At 33.2% G+C, this 14,819-nt stretch overlaps 2 long non-coding RNA genes across 8 annotated transcripts; both read left to right on the top strand.

Moving 5' to 3' along the window:
- Nucleotides 1-3,649: 3,649 nt before the first annotated feature.
- On the top strand, nucleotides 3,650-11,436 carry LOC148848708 (uncharacterized). 7 transcript variants are annotated; one of them, XR_016101435.1, is made up of 8 exons: nucleotides 3,654-4,114; nucleotides 5,229-5,342; nucleotides 5,492-5,585; nucleotides 9,377-9,431; nucleotides 9,630-9,737; nucleotides 9,858-9,920; nucleotides 10,106-10,200; nucleotides 10,825-11,436. It is a non-coding gene; the product is annotated as an uncharacterized LOC148848708 (long non-coding RNA). The 7 variants fall into 7 exon arrangements; XR_016101439.1 differs by lacking the exon at nucleotides 9,377-9,431 and adding an exon at nucleotides 4,728-4,866 and having other exon boundaries at nucleotides 9,630-9,762; XR_016101434.1 differs by lacking the exon at nucleotides 9,377-9,431 and adding an exon at nucleotides 4,728-4,866 and having other exon boundaries at nucleotides 3,794-4,114.
- A 217-nt stretch (nucleotides 11,437-11,653) lies between these two features.
- Nucleotides 11,654-14,520, top strand: LOC148848707 (uncharacterized). The gene is made up of 4 exons (XR_016100245.1): nucleotides 11,654-12,543; nucleotides 13,179-13,234; nucleotides 13,416-13,480; nucleotides 14,359-14,520. It is a non-coding gene; the product is annotated as an uncharacterized LOC148848707 (long non-coding RNA).
- Nucleotides 14,521-14,819: the final 299 nt, after the last annotated feature.

Here is a 14,819-nt window from a genome sequence, read left to right as displayed (position 1 = left end):
ATTATGGGTAAGTTGCAATGACATTGGGGAATGCTCGATTAATGAAGCTGAAGCAAGGGCGGAAGTGGAAGCGCATCTCTTTGTGGCTCGTTTCAAGGAGTGCAGGTTTATTAGTGGAGAAGACTCAACCATTAATATTGTCAACAGCTTACAAGGGTGTATGGATCCCCCTTGGAATGTTGGCAATTTCATCTGTGATTGCTAGGAAAATGGCATCCGCAGTGGACTCCAGATTACATATGAGCACCCGTGCAGACAAGGGAGCTTTGCTACTAGCAGATTGACAACTTTAGGTTATTCAATGGAGATCTCTAATTCCTATTTGTCTTACCCATTTCTTGTTAATATTTGTTTTTGGGATGCCTGGGGCCACCACACCAAGCGTGATGGTAGAAACTGTAATTTAAAGGACTACTACTTTCCACTTTTCAATTTTCTATCACTAAGGTGTTAATTATCATTTTCTCTCCTCACATCTTTTATTTGTGGTATTCTTGTTTCTCATCAAAATATTCTACTGATTAAATTTATATCCAATAATTTTAATCTATGCTATTATAAAAAGTATGAATAGAATTTGTTTTTTTTTAAGAATTTTTGACTAAAATACCCATCTTTTTAAAATATGGTCCCTCTTAATTGTGAGACCAAAAAGTATATTTAATTTTTTTTTGTGAAAAGGAGGAGCACAAGATGGGGGAAGAACACAAACAAATGAAAGTTTCACACAAAGATTAAGCAGATGAAGCAGCTATGAGATAAAGTTTCACACACCAACTAGTCTGCCACTTGATTTGCTTCCATAAATGCATGCTTGTACACCATGCCATACTCCATAGCTTCAACAAGACCCGAACACTCCTCCATGATGGTTTTTAATCTCCACGGGTTCTGATATTGATTTTTTAGACAAAAAGTCATCAAGAGAGCCACCTTCAATGCAAACCGGATACATTGAGAGCAATATTATGAGCTTCCCAAATAAAGAATCACTAGTGATGTTTGAAAAAAAATCATAAAAAATTGTTGTTTGGTATCATTTATGCCATGTAAGCTGATTTTTGAGAAATCGGCTTTGAGTCTGTTTGGTACTAATTTTCAAGGGCCCATTGTTTTTGTATTAGAGTTATTATTTAATGCCATGTTGGGTGCCATGTCATCCTCAAAAAATAGGAATTAGTTAAAAATCAGGAAATCACCAAAAAAAGGTGATCATTGAAAATGGCTGATTTCAATAATCGATTTTTGGTTGATTTCTTAGAAATCGACATAATCGGCCAACTAAACAAAAAAAAAAAATCATTGATTCTTCAAATCCTGATGTGGACCCTGCGTGGCGTCGATTTATGGGAAATCATCATCGATGCCAAACATCACCTAAATTCATTCAGTTCCCTTTCATTAAGTTCCACATTTAGGCTGTGTTTGGTTTGGAGGAAAAAGTAAGGAAACGAATGGAAAGGCAGGGAAACCTATATAAGGTTTGTAAAGTTTTCCCTGCATTTCCCTTACTTTCCCTACTTTTTCCTTCAAATCAAACATATTATTAAGGTATTACCTTTTACTTTCCCTATTTGAATTATAAATCCAAGGCATTTTTGTTTTTCATCACCAGATTCCACTAATTAAATCAACATAGTAATTTTAGTAATATAAAAAACTTATATTTTTAAAATCAACCCAAAAACAAAACTGTATTCTCATCTAGGTGACGGTAAGAAGTTCAATCATTTTGGGTCAAATGAGCCAACCCATGATGTCATAATTAAACAATAAAAATTTAAAAAGAAAATAAGATACAAAAATATAAAAAACAAAGAAAATTTGTAAAAAATTTTGGGCACATCTATGATCAATAAAAAATATTTTTATTAATGATGAAAATGGAACATAAAATTTAAAGTCAATTAGAAATGAATCATTTTGTAATTCGCTCTGATTAAGTCACATATATAAAAGGTATATTTGTTTCTCATCATTAAATTCTATTAATTAAATTTACAACATTAATTTTAATAGTATAAAAATCAATATTTTAAAAAGTAACTTAAAAAAATAATAATTTTCTTCCTTTCTAGTGGTGGGTAAGCAACTCAATCATTTGGGTCAAATGGGTTAACCGATAATACCATAATTAAATAATAAAAAATAAAAAATACATATAAATAAAATATAAAAATAAAAAAAATAAAAAAAATTGAGCATATCTCTAATATTATATATTCATCATATTAAACAAAAATGAGCATGATGTGTAAAAAGTATTTTTATTAATGATATTCAAATTTGAATTCAGCCTAAAAATGAAATGATATCATACTCAAATAATAAAATTTTAAAAATAAAAATACAAAGAATCACATAAAAATTTGGGCACATTTTGATGTTATATATTTATAAAAAGTAAAAAAAAAATGGTTATGTCTCTAATATTATATATTGATAATGTTAATCAAAAATAATTATTACACATAAAAAGTAATTTTATTAACGATGGAAATAGAATACAAAATTTAAAACCATCCTAAAAATAAAGTAATTTTCCTCTTTAGGTGTTGGGTTAGTGGTTTGGGTCAAATAGATCAATGTGATAGTTAAATAATAAAATTTTTTAAAATAAAAAATACAAATAACCACAAAGATATAAAAAATTGTAGGATTTTGGACATATCTTTAACATTATATATTAATTATATCAAATAAAATTAAATGTGATAAAAAATAATTGTTTTATTAATGGTGTACATAAGTGAAATGTATAATTTAAAACTATTTGAAAAAGATATTTACATGTAGGTAGTGGGTGAGCAGTTCAGTCATCTTGATCACATGGGTGAACCTATAATGTCATAATTCAAATAATAAAAATTAAAAAAAAATAATAGAAAAGAAAAAAGTTATAAAAAAAGAAATTTTGTAGAAACTGTGTTTTTATTCTATTAATGTATAGTTGTCATATTAAAAGTAGTATAATAAATAACAATTGTTTTTTATCAATGAAAGAAATAAAAATAAAATAAATAGGATCAAAGAGAACTAATGTCTAACTCATGAACCCACTTTCTTTCCAGAAAAATCCCATCAGCAAAGTTGTAAAATATAATAATATATAATAGAAATTTATGTACTTGAGATCCATAAATCCATTTACCAAGTTAAATGGTTTAATTTCTTCAAAAAACAAATTGACCAAACTAACCAATTGATTTGAGCATAAGATAAAAACACTAATTAAAAGTCATGTTCAAAATCAATTAGAACCATATTTTAATCTAATATGTCAACATGAAATTCATAAATTAAATAATAGTAATAAAAGTATGACAATTTTTATAAAATATAAAAAAATTGAGAATATATTTAATATTATAAATTCATTATATTAAACAAAAAATATGTGTGAAAAATGAGTTCTATTATTATTAAAGATGAAATTAAAAGGCTAAAAGTACAAAAAATAAAAACATCATATTTTGCTTTGAAATTAGATTTTTTAAAAGCGTATATGGCTGAGTGGAATGATCTTTCTTGATGCAGGTGCTTTCTTCTCCTGGGTTCTCGTCTTAATTTTACCATCTAATTATCTGGGGGTAAAGATGATGACCACCAAATTCAGAAAAATATTTAAGAGGACTATTATTTTTTCAGAGATCGAAAATTAAAAGTTGAAAATCACTGGTGGAGTGGATGGAAAGCCAAACCCCTTTCTCAAGTAGGAAGGATTGTCCTCCTAAAATCAAAATTAGAGAGAATTCCTAGATCTTTATCACATGCATTCCCTTTGAAAAAAAATGGTGGGGTGATTGTGATAATGCAAAAAGAAATATCATCTCGTTTCATGGTCCTCTCTTCTTCAACCCAAAGAAAAAGGTCGTTTAAGACTGCCGCTGATTACTTTCCTTCCTCTTTCATTTGCCCACTCTCTTCCCGCCTTCTCTCTCTCTCTCTCTCTCTCTCTCTCTCTCTCTCTCTCTCTCTCACTTTTCTACTATCCATACCGGTGGAGTTTGTCTTAGATTTCCACCGAGTAGAACCAATCGGTGACTTCAACGTTAGTGGTTGATTCAATCTTTCACCACAGCATTGAACCAATGCCTCGAAGGATAAATTAGAGGTAGGTTCCTTCTTGACTCTCCTTTTGTTGTTAACCATTTAGTTTGGCAGAAATTTTCAATTAGGTAATATGAAATAGGTGCTGATCCGACTGTCTTTAGAGACGGTGATGAACCATTTACAGGTTAAACCGAATATCCATTTTCCTTTTATTTGATTCTAGAAAAATCATTTCTTCATGGTGTGGGCAATAAAAATAAAAATTATGTATCATTGCATACACCATGAAAAGAGTAGAAGGAACTAAAATGCAGGTTGTCGTGGAACGTTATCCGACTTGGTAAGATATATGCCTGGATAATTCCTAGTTCACAGGTTTGTTGTCTTCTTTCTCCCTGTAATTTTCTTTTCTTGGTATTTGAATCATCGTCCCTCTGATTAATTAGAAAAAAAAAAAATGCAAGGGATTCAATATGAGGAATCACTTTAGGATGGATTCTATGTTCTGTCCATACAGAGGGATAAGTTTTGCTTGTTTTCCTCAATGGTTTGTCGTGTCCCATATCTTTGTATTGTTTGGTGGAAGGTACAAAGTGCAAGCTGCAAACTAGGGTTATTCTGATGCTATTTTAACTGTAAATTGGAGTTTGACCTAACATCTTGACTTTGCTCAGTTATATGTGCTTGTGATTTTGGTAATTGGTACCCAAGTCCTGGCTTCAAACCTCAACTTTAAGTACTGGATTAGCTTTTTAGCTAACTGTTCAAGTAAACTCAAGCCAGTTGCATCTCTCTTCCCCTGTTCTCTCCTAGGTAAGTTCCACCCATGACAATCTGGATGTAGGCAGTTAATTCGATCTTTATTGTTTTGATCAGGAACAAGTTGATTATTTATTTATTTATTTATTTTTGAAGTCCGGCTGTGTAGATCATGTAGTCAATAGATGGTAGGCGTTCCTATACTGGATAAAATTTCTATTGGTGTTGTCTATTATCATAAAACAGATTGTTTGAGTTCCAACTCTCAATATTTCAACCTAATAAGTCTTTTGTTGGATTGGTTACTATTTCTCACTAATGATATGTTGGTGCTATCCAAGATTTTAGTTTTAAATGGGGTTGTTGTGGCTGACTTGATATTTGGTGGTTGGTACTCTTTCTTTGGCTTTATACAGTGTGTGGGTGATGATGAATAAGCAAACAAGAAAATTATCTAAAATTCCAGAGGAGGTCAGAGGGGAGATAGAACCTTATTATATTGACTCTGTTCCACTGAGTGAAAGACAATGGTATGCTTTGCAGAGTGCTTCTTCCATGGATTGAAAACTGGATTTCTTCTTCCATTGTTGCTTTCCCTTTTTCTGTCTGCACCAGTAGGCTACTACCCTATATCTGATGAGATCTAGAATCATACTCATACTAATTCTAACAACTTCAGTTAATGCCATGAGTCCTATGACCAATAAAGGGGAGCTAGCATGTTAGATAAGAATCAAGAGTGGCATGCCATTGCTAGAAGGGAGAAATTACAGGTTTGTTTATATTTTTATTTGGTTATCATGCTATATGGCAACAGTTCTGACATCTAGATTTTCTTATCTTTTATTGATTTATAGGCTATATTAGTTTCTTATGACATAGATCATGTCTTAGTCTTTAAGTTGAACATTAAGGGAGAGTCATTAAAAAAATTTGTGAAATTCCTTGAGAACTTTCCCCCAACTTTTTGAATTTTTCTATCTTGTGAAGATCTGCCCTTATTATGATAATGTGTCCTCTACCCCCACCAAAACATCTCTCATTATGATAATGTGGTCTAGGAGTTCCCATTGACCACCCTCTTGTACTAAGGCAAGCATCAATCTAAGCCCTTGATGATTTTCCAATAAACACTTCATTCCCATAATTCAAAGTTGAGGGCCCACCATTAAATGTGTAGGCAACAAGGAGAGCAGGTAGATCCACTTAAAAGCCTTCAATGCCATGAATTATATGGTTGGAGTTCATTCTGTGTTTTGCTACAGAGTTCAGAAACTCCTTTAGACAAGACCCATACAGTAATTGGTCCCTTTCTTGTGTTGTTTAGGCAACCTAGAGGAAGAAGATACTCTTGAGGAAGCCTTAATCTTCCAAATCCATACACAGAGGTGGGGAAGGGGGGGGGGGCAGATTGCTCCCAAGTCAAGACCAAACGACAGCTGCTATGAAAATTGGGGTTCTGATCAAGGTGGTCCTACTGAATTGAAGAATAAGGGCAACTTGAGCATTACACCTTGCTGTTGAACCATGCAACTATATATAAATATTATTCCAAGCCATGCAGACCAACTGACCATGTCATAGAGCTGTTATTAATTTAATCAGATTTTTTTAGGAAAGTTAGTTAAATGGTTAAGATCACTTAAGAGTTTTCAATCAAGTTGGCCATAAAGGTTTTTTGTTCTCATTAATAATTTCTTTTTGAATGTAATTACAATTGTTCATAACTAATCTTCTATTGCTAAAATTCTAGAAAAAAAAAGGAGAAAATAAATTTTGCCTTCTATCTCAGTTGCTCTTTGCTAGTTTATCCATAAAAACTAAGCAAAGACCAAACACACTTTGCATTTTTTACTAGGTTGTTTGGGTTTAGTTCTATTGGTTTATTCTTACTCTTAGGCTTAGGGGGATTTTTGTCTTTATACTTAGCATTACCAAGATACTATTCTTTGAGGGTGACTTGCATGACTAAGGTGGTGTAAAATTGTGCTGCTCCCAAAGAGAAAGGAAACAGAAAGACTAACATCGCTTGTATGAAAAACTATCACCAGGGAAGCCAACTGATTAGAAATTAGCTACATCCCAATAGAAAACTCCTCATCAAGATGAGCCATCCATACAAAAACATCAGCTATATAATACTTTGTATCAATAGTCCACCTGGTCAATGAAAACCATGTATTAGTACATCAGATGCAAAGTTTACTCATTTCAAAGAAATAAAATATTTAAGTCTCCCCCCCACCTTTTGGTACAAAATGTGAGAAAAAATGAGTATAAAAGGCAGGGAGTAGCCCTTCTCCTACTTTTATCTAAGTGGGAGATCACCCTCAAACATGTAAAGTACTGCCTTAAGTGGAGTATTTTCTCTTTGTTCTTTCTCTTCTACCTTTTTAGCAAGCAAAAAATATAGTTTGTCTTGGTCATTCTGATTTTCCCTTGTAAGTACTGTCTTAAGTGGTTTGAATGTATTATAAAGGGCTATGATTCACCAGTAGCATTTGTATCTCCTTTTACTCATGTATTATTGGTTGTTTCCATAATTTAGTTCTTTTTATCTTTTTTAGATCCATAACCATGATTTTTTGTTCTTCTCCCTTCTTGCCATTATTTAAATGTCTTGATTAGCTTTGAATTTTTAAACTCCACGTTTCAGTTTTTCAGAAGTATGTATTTACTCATCATCATCATTTAAACCTTTTCCCAAATTTATTGGGTTGGCTGGAAACTTTCTACCAACATGGATAAATGAATAAATATTATTTTGATCGGTAAATAAATAAATATATTTTTTCTTGGCAAGTATATAAATATACTTTACTATCTGTAAAGACAACCTTCTACCAGCCAATGCAAGAAAGACAAACTTGAAACCGTTGGAAGCAGTAACACATGAAAAGAAAAACAACTTGTAACCAAAAAAAACAAAATGAAAGTCAATCATCGTACTGGATGGAAGTTTAAAGAGTTGACTGAGTAGATCTCACTTCCCTCTCTGTGGCATTTGAAAGTAAAGTTTTTACTTTGTTGAGCGTCATCCAAGTGATGAACACCAACTCTTCCCTCTATCGAGCCAACCTAAAATAAGCCAAAGCACCATGCTTAGAAATCTCAAGACTAGCTTCAGAGTAAAATCTATCAAAGTTCTTAACAAATTTGAAATACAAAGTGGGAAGGGAAAAAAACAAGACTGAATAATGAACAACAGACAAAATATAAACACGGCTAACAAGCATTAGAAAGAGTTGTGTGTGTATAAGATATAAATGCTGAAAAGCTAAAAGGTACAAATTAATTAGAGAAAGAAGTATTTATTTATAAATACTTCTCGGGGAAAGGGAGCCTGCCATACTTTGGAAAGGCATCAGAAGCAATGGTTTATGTCTCGTCCATAGGATGCTCCGCACTTATAGCCATGAACCCGGCAGAATTTTTGCTAGATCTTGCCAATGGAAACATAAATGATGTTTCTGTACCATCAGAACTAGAGGATAAAGTGCAGATGGGAAATTTGGAAACTGAAACAAGGAATGGGAAGCCATCTCCATTAGTTGTGCATGATGTAAAAAGTTGTCTTTGAATCTCCAAAGGACATGATCTCTCTAAAAATAACGGAATTTAATTCACTTGGAATATTAGAAGCTGAAATCTTACTTTAGGTCTATACCAACATTTAGAAAATCAAGTTCTCATCAATTTTTATGCTAAATTGTCATAAAGTTGGACATAATAAGTCATTCTTGCTGTAACTAGAAAATAGTAGGTTCTGTCGCTTATGCTGGATGAAAACAGTACCTTGTAGAAGCCTATGAGACACGAGTTGCAGAGGAGAAAAAGAAGCTTATGGTGTCAATCTCCATTGATGAAGAACTTAAATCAAAGGTATCTTCTCCAAGACGAGAATGGGGGTCAAGCTGGTGGCAACAGTACTCCATCCTATTCTGGAGAGGCCTGAAAGAAAGGCGCCATGATTATTTGAGTTGGTTGAGAATTACTCAAGTTCTTGCTACTGCAACTATTTTGGGTTTGCTGTGGTGGCGATCAGATTCTAACACCATGAAAGGATGCAAGATTCTAACACCATTTATTTTTTGTTTAACATGATGAATATATAATATTAGGCATATGCCCAGTTTTTTCTATGAGTTTTCTCCATATTTATAGTAAGTGACTGTTGATAATGACTGAAGTGGTTGACCTGAATGACTTATTGCATTATCTTATAGTGGGTAAAATAATTAAGGAGCTCACAATCTCCTTAATCACTTATTCACCAAAAAAAAAAAAAAAACAATTAGTGATTCACCTCAGCCACTTCAGATGCTATCAAATAGCCCCTAAGTCTGAAGTTTGATGGATTTCAAACTCTGGATTTTTTTTTTCTTTTTATTAAATTTTGATGTTGGATCCCTCTGTCTTTAGTTAACTTATCTTTCTGGAGTTGAAGGCATTCACTTTCTGGAGTTGGAGGCATTCAAACTTTCTGTTTGAATAAGGAAAGTAGTTAGTAAGTAGATGTAAAAATTCGATGTTCTCATTGAATCCATTATGTATGGTGTAACAGATTTTCTATTACTAGTGCTTTGTTGCCAGTTCTGCTTTCACCTAGGATTTTGCATGTAAGTTTTGTTGCATGACTTTGGTCCTTATCAGTAAATGGTAAACTGGTTGCCAGTGCCAGTGGTGTTTGAATTGACTTGAGATTGTTCTGTCAATTTTCTTATGGAACTGAAGCTGTACAATCTCAGGATAATTTTTCTCTCTATAAGAAATGTGCATTTCTGTGACTTCTATTTCTCTGCCATCTTTATGATCAGTTTCCGATTTTGGGGTGCAACTTGGCTGGGCCTGGATTGAGCATTTGTTAAATTTTGAAAGGGCCCAGGCCCAATGCTGCCTGATGCTGTAGAAAATTTCCAAACAGGGTACCCAATTTGCACCCCTCCTCTGGTTTGTGGCATTTGTCAATGCTAACTTCTTTATTTTAATTGAACTTAACTAAAGTGGAGGTTTTTTCCGTTCTCATATATTTTATGCCATGTTAGATGATATGTTTGGAGGAAATGACGAAGACAAGGTGCCAATGGGGTTTCTTGATGAATCCAAAGGTTGTATCTTTTTTCTGTCACATCTTAAACAGTTTCTCCCTTTCTAATGAAACGGCATGACCATCTTCCATCAGCATACTTATTCCTGTTCTGGCATGTCCTACCTAAATTATTCTCTTTGTGGGTTTTGTTCTTATGGAAATGTTTAATGCTTACATTGGTTGTTTATTTGGTAAATATTGCAGATCAGGTAATGTCAGAGAGCAGCATACTTTTGTCTCCACAATGGCTTTATGTCAAAACAAGTGAGACTAAGACAGGACCTTCCGGCCCATCGGGGGTACAAATTTCTTTACTTGTATTCATGTAAAAAAATATGTTATTTTGTATTTGCTTGGGAAGATAAAGTGAGAAAGCTGCTCATAGTTTTTGTTTGGATCAACCTATATCTCACTATTTTATAAAAAATCTTTGCTTTGTTGCTGGGCTTTTATAATGTTTTATTTCTTCTGAAAATTTTCTTGTCACAATGCCATGGGTTGACCTGTTGACCCAGATGGTTGAACTGGTGATCTGTCCAGCCAAAGGACAAAGCAGTCCAGCCTCTGGCTTGGGTTTTAAAATGTTGCTTTATAGTTTATAACGCGTTTATATTCCACCTTGGAGATGGTTCTTAATGATGGGGTGCATTTTGTTTAATTAAAGGAATTATAGTCTATATGTTGATATAATTATTTCTTTTTTCTTTTATTTTTGCTTGCCTGTTCTTTGTCATGCCTTTCCACTCAATTTGGTTTTCTTTTTTTGAGATCCATGAATATGGTTAGTTTTATTCTCCTTCCCCCACTTGTGTTACTTTGCCTCCAAAATAAAGATCCATGACTGAGCTTCTCATCTCAAAAGTCAGCCAAAGTTGCTAAATATCAAATGATTAATATGTTATTTTGGATTTGCCATTCTATAGGAATCTGAGAATTGGCAGTTAGAAGAAGCCAACTGCACTCCTCTATTCTTTTCATTTTTCTGGGGGCATGTGATCATGAGAGAAGAGGAGAGGAATGCAGGAGCCTCAAATCAATTGAAGATCTGCAGCGCAATGAAGATCAATTTCTCGACCTTCTCGTTTGAGTGGCTAGTGATCATGGGAGGAGAGGAATGCAGGAGCCTCAAATCAATTGAAGAGGTCGAATTAACAGATCTGCAGCTTGGTTGACATTCTCTGCTGCAACATCGCCAGATCCCAAGCCTAAATTAAATCACACTGCTGGTTAGTGGTTACAAAGAAGTGGGAAGGCAAAATATATTTCAAAGCCGTTGAATTGAGAAAGGACTAGTATTCAAGCTTAAAATCTCTGGTTTTCAAAGCAATGCAGGGAAAGCACATTGACATTGAATCAATCTCTTCAACTCGATCAATTTGCAAATTAAGCATCTACTTTACCACTCCAATGCATATATAAATTTACTTTTGTACATGACCAAGGAGAAAATCTCCCCAATGCCAACATTAATCAATAAATTCTTTTTCATATTTATTAATGAAAAAATTTTGGGCTGAATTCTGATCTTGATCAAACTATATTGTAATTGATGTTTTTTTTTTTTGTATTTTATTTCGGTATAAATGAATATAGAGAACAGGTAGTTTGAAAAAATTAGAAAAAAATTGGTTATTTGAAAAAATATATATATATATATATACTTTTAGCGGCAGTTGAGCATTTATACCAGCAGCCGTTATAGCAGCGGCTAGAACATTTTAGCGACAGTTCTTTTAGCGGTAGTTTGCCGACTGCCGATAAAAAACTCTAGCGGCAGTTTGCCGACTGTCGGTAAAAACCTCTAGCGGCAGTTTTAGGGTACCAGAATATTAAGGTGGCGTTGGACGGCGGTCTTTCCATTTTTTGTAATTTTGAACCGGATTTGAACAGATCCATCCCTATTTTATTCGAATGGACATAGCGGCAAAACACCAAACAGAGGGAGTCCCGCAATGTTTTGCTCCTTCGTGCCTTGTGTAACACAAGTCCAAAGAGAGGGAGTCTAACTTCTATTCCGAAAATCTTTCTTCACGGTTGCACTTCGCAGAGGAAGCCATTGATTCCAAACAATCTTTCTTCTTCGTTGCTCTTTGAGTCATTGGTGGAGAAATGTTTCATCTGTGTTGGACTTGCACAAGGGAGGATAGTTGTCCCTTTCAAAACCCATTTTGAGTTTCTTCAAGAATAGCCCATTTCATCAGTCATTTCCTTCCAAATGATTAAAATCCCACTTGCTCAAGACCTAGTAACCATGCCTTACTGGGAGATTTTGAAAAGGGTTAAGCGACTGAAACCGCATAAGCCATCTTTGGGGACTCCTTTATAGCCTTGTGCTTTATGTATTGTTTCTTTTACTTGGACTACATACATGGTTGTCACTAGAGGGTTTCGCATTCGTGGACAGTCAAAGTTTAAGTGATTAGGTTTTACTATTACTGCTCGGGATGAAAGGGCAGGGTTCTTAAGAGAGGATGGTGAAGGGCATTATTTGTTTAAAGGAGAGTAGGTCTAGGATGAACAATACCCCTTGTACCAGTAAGATTGCAGATTTTTGGATGAAGGGTTCCGGTTTCTTAGAATGGAAGGCCTGATAATATCTACACCAAGTGGCGGTGGCAACCTAAAGATTGCAATTTACCCAGGTTTTTACTCTTCTTTTTCTTTATCGTTTATCCTTTTTCTTTTACTTGATCTGTGAATTCTTAATGGGTAAATTCATTCTAATTTCCCTCGTCATTTTTTTATAATTTCCTACAAAATTATAAGGGATTTGGGGTCAGACGTTGTTGTTTTGCTTTGAACATTTTGCCTCATTGGAGTGATTGGTTGGTGTATGACCATTTGACTCAAACGTATTTCAAAGGTACCTGTAAATTTTTATTATATGAAATCCAAAAGTAGCTCATGCTATTGGATGTTTGCTATTTAATTGGCTACAGTATTTTGGTGTGTAATTTAGAATATATCATATATATGAGTTTCTAATATCAACTACAGATTCTTTCCTAAAAGTAATCAGTAAAAATTACATAATTAAATCTTCTACCTTGCTAATTTGCAAACCCAGGGACAACAGATAGTTTAACCTCATGCAGGAAATTCAACTTTAAAGTTCAAGGGATTACGGGTTTAGAGTTTGGAGTTTGGAGTTCATTGAATCATGTTGTGATTTCCTTTCTGGATTTCAAAATTTTGGTCATTGAGGGATTACTCTAACAGTAGATTAATTTTTGTTGGTTATCCTAATTAATTTGCATGTTATTAATGAGGAATGTAGTCAATGCAAATGGTTGCAGGACTGCTCAAGTGGCTACAAGAACATTCACTTTAAAGGTTCATGCTTTCATACTTTTCTATTTTTTTTTTTAATTTTCAGTACATAGATGATTATTTGACTCCATTTAATTTTCATTTGATTTCAAATACTTTGGTTAAAAGAAAGAAGGGATTTTGATTAATGAATTCTTGATTGATTATGGTGTTGTGATTCTTGATTTGTCATTGTGGGCTACAGGCACTTCTACTAAGACATTTTTTAGGGGTGTTGAAACATGGAAAAAGGAAATCATAATAAAAAAGGTAATCCATAAATCACTAATTTTCTATGGTAGTATTTTTATACCATCTAATTGAATTTGATCTTAATCATCTGTTCTTCCCTCATAAATAAAAGATTCTAGACAAGAATATTGGGTTTCTCACATGAAGCAGACATTCTTGAATGGCTCATGTATGGTTTTTACTTTTTCTTATATGGTAAGACTTTGAGCTATTTGTGTTTGATGTGTATGTACTGTTTATACTAGAACCATCCTGTTGAGCATGCTATAAATCCATCTTTTGATTTCATTAGGGTTTGATTGATTTGTTACTTATTTGCTTTAGGTTAATGTTATTTATTTGCTTTAGGTTGGTTAAATCCATGCTAAATGGAGAAGTTTAATTACAATGGTTTGTAAATAGTCCTCTAGTCTTTTTTATTTTAAAGAGTCATTCATCTAATTTGTTTCCATCACCTTTCTTGTTCAGCTATAGCCTTTCTGCTACTAACATTGATGATCGATATATGCAAACTGACATTTTCCAAGAAAAATAATATAATTAATAGAAGTATAAGTTGTGATTCTGAGCTTTACAAGGTTAGTGAAAGGATATATATGGCACAACTTTTAAATGGGTAGATTGGATTCATTATTTGGAATATTTTACATTTTTTATCTATTAAATCCAAACCAGTCATCCAAATGTGCTTTTATGTGCTCCAATCTGATTACATTAACTCTGCCATGACATAGAGGTTACAATTTGGTTTGGTTGATTTACTAGTTGCATAATTCATTTATTGATATATGAATGCTAAATTGTGATGCTTCTTGAATGTCTTGTTTTTATACATTTTTTATGGTTATCTCATTTACTTTACATTCTCTAACAATTTATATGTTTTTGATTTACAGGTTTAACAATTATGCTAAGTGGATTTTCATTGGAAGTTGTGTTACCTTATTCGATAAATTGAATTTTTTTAAAGTCCTTGTATTTTTATATGTCAATTGGATATTGTATTTGAACAAATTGATTTGGATATTAATTAATCTCTAATTTAATATATTTTGTTTTAAATTGCATTTTATATTTAAGTTGCTTAACTTTTCATGTATCAATTATCATGAATTATTTATTAAGTAGGTATTAAAGTAATGAATCAATAAATTAAAAAAGTGGAGGTGCCAACAAATATCAGATTTTAACCTGGCTTAAAAATTAAAAAATGTATATATATCTAAGTGGCCAGTCATGTAGCTGTTGGATTAGCCATAAACAAGACCTAAGGCAGCGGTCATTTGGATCTAAGCCGACGGTTCAGACCAGCACCTAAGAGTTGGACTAAACCTAAGGCGGCAATCAACTGGGAACA

This window comes from Nelumbo lutea, chromosome 6, assembly GCF_056320005.1.
Source record: "Nelumbo lutea isolate HS-2025 chromosome 6, American lotus-T2T, whole genome shotgun sequence".
In the NCBI taxonomy this organism is placed as follows: Eukaryota; Viridiplantae; Streptophyta; class Magnoliopsida; order Proteales; family Nelumbonaceae; genus Nelumbo; species Nelumbo lutea.
This window is presented reverse-complemented; position numbering and strand designations above follow the sequence as displayed.